At 37.5% G+C, this 9,026-nt stretch overlaps 1 long non-coding RNA gene across 1 annotated transcript; it reads left to right on the forward strand.

Moving 5' to 3' along the window:
• Positions 1-63: 63 nt before the first annotated feature.
• Positions 64-2,734, forward strand: LOC127517532 (uncharacterized). The gene is made up of 3 exons (XR_007931261.1): positions 64-261; positions 553-639; positions 2,538-2,734. It is a non-coding gene; the product is annotated as an uncharacterized LOC127517532 (long non-coding RNA).
• The last annotated feature ends 6,292 nt before the right edge of the window (positions 2,735-9,026 follow it).

Here is a 9,026-nt window from a genome sequence, read left to right on the forward strand (position 1 = left end):
AGAAACCGGGAAATTTGACACTTCAAGGTCAGGAGGCTGATCTCTTAGATTAGTTCCGGTTGACGTGCATGAGCTGCTTTGACTGAAGATTTCGTGTGGATTTATAGTTTATGGACTGTTTTGATTTCGATAATTATATCTAGAAAGGGAAAATCATTGATGGCATTGATAAAAGATATCTTTGAAATCGAAACTAAAGCGATGATTGCCTCGGCCAGCGGCGCAGTGGAGAGGACGCGAGAGGAGAGGACTCTGCGTTTGGTATGTATATATACTGTATTACTACATTTACAATGCTTATACTCAATTTTGATAAAATTTTTATTTTGAAATGTGAAAGCACAGCAACTGATAAACTATTATTTGACAAAAAAGTCAAAACTACATTTAGGATATGGCAAGGCTGCTTGTACACCAGTCTGCGAGTATTCAGACTTGAATAAAATTGTCATTTCAATAAATCTACATTTTGATATATGTGAAATGGATATTATTACAGTATTATTGCAGTGCAAAAACTGTGTGTATAAACACTAGTTTTTTTTGTTTCAGTTGCTGATGAAGATTAGTGAGCAGCAGCAGCAGCTGGCACAGCTGGCATCACATTTCCAGGAGGCAGCTGGGTGATGTTCAACACAGGTGACAAAAATGAGGCACATATAAGGAATTATACAAATAATTCTGTTCTAGATTGTAATAGTCTTGTCCTGAAAAAAATAAAACTGATCAAAATCACAAAACGCCTCTTATTTTGTTTGTTTATTATAGCACAGACAACATGTACTATAATATATATCACTTTCAGCAGTGTGGTCCGATATCTGGAAATCTGATCTTACTATCTGTGCTTTTGCTTACAGTTTGGTCCCCCCCACTTTGAAAATGTCTCCTGCGCCCCTGTTTCCATGAATGTGTTTCTTACGCTTAAAGCTGCAGTCCGTAACTTTTTTGGTTAAAAATGATCCAAAATCAATTTTTGACCATGTACATTACCAGCCAGTGTTCAAAACTATCTCCTTACCTTAGCTCGATTCACAACGGTAAGTTTGTAATAATGTTTTATAATAAGAGCGGTACTGGTGGGTTTCCGGGGGAAATTCTAGCATGCAACTGTTCGTCTTTGCGTCAATACACCACATCTGTAAACAGAAAGGAAGGAGTCCTTCTGCTGCTTGTAGCGGATTATTTATATCCTTTTCTCACAGCAGCTGAAATAATTAAACTTATCATTTTGATGGCGGATTGTAATCCAGAAAGATCCAAATGACAGTCTTCAGTCAGTGACAACTAGAGATTCACCCGTAGTCAAAAGCAAAAGACATCAGACTGTGGAGTGGCTACAGAAATTGAAATCTACAGATAACGCTAATACACGCTAAATACACATAGTCACGCAATGCTGATGTTGTTAACATTAACAGTTTGAGAACAAAGTATAACCGTAATAATAATTTGCACGATTTGGCATGATCTGAGCTAAGCGATCGTTACATTTAATCACCATTGGCAGAACGATTTATTGTAGGCCAAATGCGTTTTTCCTCAGTTGGTCAGAACAAAAGTGGCAGACATGTTACTTTCTTGTTCAGATGACATTTTCCGGTTAAAATTCTTATTTTGGTCATACTTAACGATAATAATTCTGCATATAACTGCAATTGCAGGTTTCAAACAGAGATGGCCACAAAGAGGCAAAACTTCCGGACTGCAGCTTTAAGTAAACTCTTTGTAATAATGTGAAATGGAAAGTTTTACCTTAAAGTACATTTTAAATCATTATGTTTTAATGATCTTTTGTTGTGCTTCAGAGAAGTACACTTATTTTGATGTGTTGACTAAGCACATCTAAAGTACTTGATTATAATTATAATTATAACTGTAGTGTGTTATTCAATATTATTTAAAGTTAATATATTTTATTTTATATCCTTAAGTGTATTCTTTAAAAGTATATTATGTCTGTACTCTTTTTAAAAGTATGCTATGTTACATGTTTGTTTGTTTTGGACTTTCCCGCCACTCCTTAGTTGTCATGGTCACCTTAATTATGATTCATTCATTACCAGCTGTGTTTGTTCAATTAGTCTCATTTGTGTTTATTTAAGGCTTTCAGTTGTTGTCTGATCTCTGTTATGTAAAGCTGTGTTTTTCCCTTGCCTGAGTTATTGAGTTTACTATTAAACCATTTTTTGGATAAAAATAAAAACTATATATAGACATTTTTTAAAAAACAAAAACCATATAAAATTGACAAAAACAACCAAAACTTTAACTGAAATTAAAATGAAAACGGAAAATATAAACATAACATCTTATACAAAATTTGGTAACACTTTATTTTAAGGTGATGTAGTTACACATTACTACATACACTTACTATCATTCACTTAACCGATTTGTTCAACAACATTGATTCATTCATGAACTAAAATTAAAATGGACAATTCTTGTTTTTGTATGGAATATTGCAGTATTGATTATAAATGATTTATCAGTGCACATCATTATTTTTTAAATTTCACTTCTCCCTCTTGCAGCGACATCTCTTCTCTTCTCTGATGACTTGTTCATCAGCTCGAGGGTGGGACAAGAGGATGTCACTCACATGAGATCACAGCAATTGCAAACCATAATGATTCAATCAGTTCCTGATGGACAAAATTAACTCCCTTTTTTTAAATACATTTTTCAAAAAAGAGATTTAACTGAGACTGAAAAGTCAAAAATTATTAAATGCCCATGAGAAGGATACAATACTAATGCAATACTAGAAATTGCAAAGTTAACGAAATTCTCATTGGGTCAGCAGGGTCAGACAAAAACAGATGGAGAAGAAAAGACATGTTAACTGCAAAAGAATTAAGAATTAAGGTGAAGAATTAAGTGTGAAACCATCAGGAACCCTTTAGTCTCCAGCGCCACCATTTACCAGAACTGCATCCTACCTGGAGTCTCCAGAAGTGAAAGGTGTCAGGATCTCAAAAACTTAGGTTAGGTAAAGAATCCTAAAAAATGACCCCCACTTAATAAGAATCACAAGCTGGAGTGTTGTAAGAAGTGTTATAGACAGATAGGTTAAGAGTGACTCTTGAAGGACCAGCACCACATCCTGCAGAGATGGACTAAAAGTGAACTTCCAAAACTTACTGCCAGATTCTGGAAGATAAATTCTTCAAACAGTGGTATAAGAGGATGTGGTGCTAGTCCTTCAAGAGTCACACTTAACCTATCTGTCTATAAGGCCTATAAAAAATTAGGCCTATAAATGACCCAAAGAGCATTTCGCTGTCCAGTGGTCATGCCTAAACTTTGCAATTTCTAGTATTGCATTAGTATTGCATCCTTCTCATGGGCATTCAATAATTTTTTACTTTTCAGTCTGAGTTAAATCTCTCTTTTTTGGCTCATTTTGCTTGTAAAAAAAAAACCTGTTTAATAATTATGCACACCTGAATATAAGGCGTTTTTCACTTCCAGCCTTCATGAACAATTATATATCACTTATAAATGATTAAATACAAAATTAATAGTAGTTATTTAAGATTTGTGGCTTAGAATTGGTAAAATGTGCTTGGAAAAAAAATATGATCAGAAAATGAACTTGCATAACAATAATTATTCACACTGTAAATTTGCAGCAGCTCTATGTCTGCCAGCAGCAGACAACCTGCCACTTTGCAGGCATAAGGATGAGGACTCTGACTCGAATTGATATGGTAAAATCAATGCCATTGTTACTGTTTGTATCACTGTGTATACAAGTGCTGAAATTCAGATAATGGGTGTTTCATTTCCATCATGCACTGTAAGTGGTAGACCAGTGGTTTTTTCAGCCCCACAATGGGTCGCCACGATATTACAGGGGGGCCGCCATTTAGGCCTACTAATAATAAAATAATAATTTTGGTAATATATGCAAAAATTTCTAATTAAATATAATAATTCAATATATAATGAAATAAAAAATTAAACTGTTGCTGTGTATTCACTATTTAAGCTCGCTGTTCCGTTGTGTTTAGAATAAACCACCAATTTACTTTTGCTGTATACAGTTACTGTCAGGGAAAAAATACTGATTCAGTTGCAGGTAACAGAAAAGTTTATTTAGCTCTCACTGAGCACAGGAAAAAACAACAGGAACACAAAAAGGAGAGGAAGTCCAAATCAATGTCCACAGGGCCAGGAGAGAACTTCTCAGAAGAGACAGATCCGTCATCCGTGACGCAACGTTGAACAGCAGGGGCTGGCGCAAAATGCGGCATCTGCATCTCGCAGTGGCACTTCCGGTGGCATCTCCAGCAGCCAGGGACTTCTTCGGCAGCTCTCCCTACAGCGGCATCTCCAACAGCCGCGGCATCGGCAGCTAGGGACTTTATTCGGCATCACCTGCCGCTGGCCAACATAATTCTATGTAATTTTTATTTTTTTATTTTAAAAAGTAAATGTTATCAAAATAACATTATATACCAGACGACTATCATTTGTAAGCATTTATCACAAATTTTTTTAATAACTTGGCGGCATCTCCTGCAGCCACGGACTTTCTTCTTATTTTAAAAAGCTACATTGCAACAAAATAGCATTATATATCACAGGACTGTCATTTGTAAGCATTTATTAATTTTGTTAATACGTTTCTGACGCTGCAGTAGCCTACATCAGAGAACGCTGAAATTACTGCGTGTGTATGGCAGTCTTGTGGTAGGCTATATAATGTAATGACAGTCCTGTGTATATAGCCTAATGTTATTTTATTCAAATGCAGTTTTTAAAGTGAAAATATGACATCGAATTAATGTTATTGGCCAGCGGCAGGTGTTACAAACAGCGACAGCTGCCGGAGAAAGTCCGTGGCTGCAGGAGATGCCGCAATTTCAGCTTTGTAGACCTAATTCTTATTTTTTTGATAAGAATACAAAATCAATCGGTAGTTTATTTATGATCACATTTATTTTTGATCACAGTGCTTCTGCACACAACAGTCCAACATTTAGTCCAAATTACGCATATTTTGAGAAATGTGTAGGCTATTCACATGTTTACCTCACATTTCTTTAGATAGAATAGAAAATTATTAATGAGTCGCAGAAAGATTATCTGCCGATCCATCAGTCAATATTGCGTCATAATAATTCCACCTTACGGTGACGGTAAACTTCTTCGTTCAGTCTCATAATATACATTTATGCGTCAGTTTATTTTAATATCTGCATTAGGTCACAACAGAATGTGTTTTGAGCCGAAATATTGCATTAATATCATACTGTCACTCTGAAATAATGGTGCGCGCCTATGCGGCGCGCTGACTTTAATAGTTGAAATAGCGCAATCAGGAATCCCAGACCGTCTCTAATAAAAATTCCTGGTCCCAGCTCGTTAAGAAATGCTCCATGGGCAGGTACTGTTTATGTGCTTTATTTAATGTTAAAAGCGTCTAACGTGAGTTTGAATATTCTGTGTTCCCAGCTTTTTAGCTTTAATGAAAACAACACTGGCTAATTCACCTCAGATCTTGAAAAAAAAAAAAAAAAAAAAAAAAAAAAAAAAATGGGCACGAGAACGTTCAAACTGTCAACTTAATGCGAAAAAACAAGTGTATTCCATGACAAAGATTGGTTCAGTCACTCCATATGTACTTTAAATAATGTTTAAATTGTGTAATATTTATGACTTTTACTATGTACTAACCCATTTCATTGTGTTTGCTGTGCTCTTGCCGAGAGAGCCCTCCCACACTCTCTTCTGATTGGCTGTGGTTTTTGATTGATTTTATCGCTACTCATTGTCGCGTCGCATCTAGTGTGGACAGTCAAATTGCTCGTCGCTGGAATCTTATCGCGTCGTGTCTGGTTAGGACACGATGTAACAGCGGAGCACATGGCGAACTGTCACAACAAAACCCATGTGCTCAAAGACAACAAGGCACGCAGACACGGAGACAAAGACAACAAAACACGTCAGAATATCCCTGCCGGAATCCAGCTCCTTTCCTTCAGACCATAGACCTCCCAGTCCACCAAATACTGTAAACCCCAACCAAGGCGTCTAACGTCCAAAAGCTTTCTCACAGTGTAAGTTGGAGTACCATTCACTAGACAGTTGAGGGTGGTATAGGGGAAGAAACAACCGGATTAAGGGGGGACCAAAACACAGGCTTGACCCTGGACACATGAAAGACATGGTGAACTTGACCAAGAGTTGGGGGAAGCTTGAGCCACACTGCCACTGGACTCAGGACCTTGGTGATGTGATAAGGCCCAATGAACCTGGGTGCCAGCTTATGAGAAGGCGCCCAGACAGGCAGGTCCTTGGTGGATAGCCATACCTTCTGACCGCAAACATACTGGGGACCCAGAGTCCAGTGACGGTCAGCTGCCATTTTGGTCCATCAGGAAGCCGGGCCAAGGCCTCCTCAGCCCTCCTCCAGGTGCGACGACACAGACGGACAAAGGCCAAGGCAGACAGGACAGCAGCTTCTGGTTCCTGTGTAGGGAAAAGAAGTGGTTGATAACCCAGAGAACTTTGAAAAGGAGACTTACCCGTAGATGCTACTGGGAGGGAGTTGTGCGAATATTCAACCCATGATAGCTGCTGACTCTAGGAGCTTGGACTATGTGACGCCAGGCAACAGAGAGCTCGCTCGAGATCCTGGTTGGCTCGCACGGCCTCCCTGTTGGTCTGAGGGTGAAAACCTAAAGACAGACTCGTTGAGGCCCCAATCTGTCTACAGAACTCTTTACAGTAGTGACTACCTAGTGCTAGTCTTCACATGTGTGGGAGCGGAGAACAAGCAGCTACCACTGAAATGAAGCGAAATGAAATGAGCGGCTTGCAAATGTTTCTGTTTACAATGTGCTTTTGCACTAAAAGGTCTAAGTCAGTATATTCAGAATTAAGATCATTATACCATTTAATTGTTGGTAGAGAATTTATAGTATCATTTGGGACAAGAAAATTATATATTTGTGGTAGTGATTTTTTTAAAAGGTAAGGATATTAATTTTTCAAAGAGTTCATGATTACAATTCTCAAAGGTATTGATATTAAGTGTACTTTTTATGGCTTCCTTTAATTGTATGTATTGGTAGCGTGTTTTTTCCAGGATATTATATTTCTTTTGTAACTGATCAAAAGTCATAAATGAATGATTTTCAAAAATGTCTCCTAGATTTGATATTCCTTTCTCTTTCATTTTCGGAAAGGTAAAAGGCTTTTTGTTGATAATAAACATGATGTTATTCCATAATGGTGTCAAGCTGGATGGTGAGGGGGTGAGATGGAAAAGACTACTAGCTTTCCACCATGCTGATAAAGTCATACTCATGGTGAGATATTTATAACAATTATGTTTCTTAATGTTATTGTCAATAAAAGGATTTTTTTTATTTTTTATTGGTATTTCTTGAATTAATGACTGTTCTATATCTTTCCATGCTAAGACTAGATCACTAGACCAATATTTAATATACTGTAGCTGTGTTGCTAAAAAATAATAATAGAAATGTGGTGCATTTAATCCTCCCAAAGGTTTGGGCTTCTGTAAAGTAGCGAGTTTAATTCCAGTAAAATGTATTAACAATTCTGTCAAGAGAGGAAAACCAACTAGAAGGGGGGAAAACAGGAGTCATAGAAAAAAGGTAATTCAATTTTGGTAAGATGTTCATTTTAATGGAAGAAATTTTGCCCATCAAAGAGATGGGGAGGTTGTTCCATTTTTCTAAATCGTCTTTAATTGTCTTAAGTAAAGGAATAAAATTAAGTTTAAACAGATCATTAACATTCGAATTTATATAAATTCGAATGTTAAAACAAGTCCTAGAGTCCCATTTATATACTGATAAGAGAAGTATTTCTGATTTTGACCAATTTATGGAGTGACCTGATACCTTACTATATGCATTAATTATATTATGAATAGCCGGGAGTGAACTGGATGGATTTGAAATGAAACGTAATATATCGTCTGCATAAACACTTATTTTATGGTGATATGATTTGGTTTGTAGTCCGGTTATTATTTGGTTTTGCCGAATTGAGGCTGCTAATGTAGAGAGCGAATAAAAGCGGAGAAAGCGGGCAGCCCTGTCTCGTGCCTTGTAATAAGTTAAATGGTTTAGAGATGAGTCCATTAGTTACAACGGATGCAGTTGGAGACTTAGGGTGCGTTCACACTTGTAGTTCGGTTCGTTTGGTTCATTTGGTCCGGACCAAAAAAGAAAAAAAAAAACATTTAGTCCTGGTCCGATTAGCATTAAGATTGGCAATTTTATCACCGGACCAAAAGATACCGAACCTAAAGGCATAGGAATACATTCACAACCTGACTGGTCGGATTTTATGACGTATCGCCTATTTTGAGACGGAACTTACCGAACATCGAAAACGATGCTGTGTGCTGAGGTAAATGCGCTCATTGTATGTGTGTAGCCTGCATATGATGATATTTTGGCTAGCTAGGAACTCGTGAAGAGCTTATAAAATGTGTAATAAAATGTGTAAAGGAGCCAAAACAACGGCGGGAATCCATCCGTCACACATACAAACGATCTGCTGCGTGAAGACGCGCGTCTGATGTCTGTGATGGGTAAACTTGCGACTATGACGAGAAAAAAACGATATGCGTGAGGATTCTGTCATTTTTAGGGTCTCATCTTCCTGTTTTTGGTTTGTTTACATGTCTTTGGTCCATGTTGCGTTCATATATCATTCGAACCGCACCAGAGTTCGTTTGGAAGCGGACCGAGACCCGTCTTTTCAGCGGTCTAGGTCCGCTTGTTTGGTGCGCACCAGGGTTCACACATGTTCAAATGAACCGCACTAACAGAGCAATCACACCAGGGTTCGTTTTAATCGAACCAAACATGCCAAGTGTGAACGCACCCTTATATAATAACTTGATCCAGTTGTTGTAATACTCATCAAAACCAAACTGTTTAAGACTAGCAAAAAGAAAAGGCCAGCCCACTTTATCAAACGCCTTTTCGGCATCTAATGAAGCAATAATACATGGTGATGTTGGGCAATAT

This window comes from Ctenopharyngodon idella, chromosome 8 (assembly GCF_019924925.1).
Source record: "Ctenopharyngodon idella isolate HZGC_01 chromosome 8, HZGC01, whole genome shotgun sequence".
NCBI lineage: Eukaryota > Metazoa > Chordata > Actinopteri > Cypriniformes > Xenocyprididae > Ctenopharyngodon > Ctenopharyngodon idella.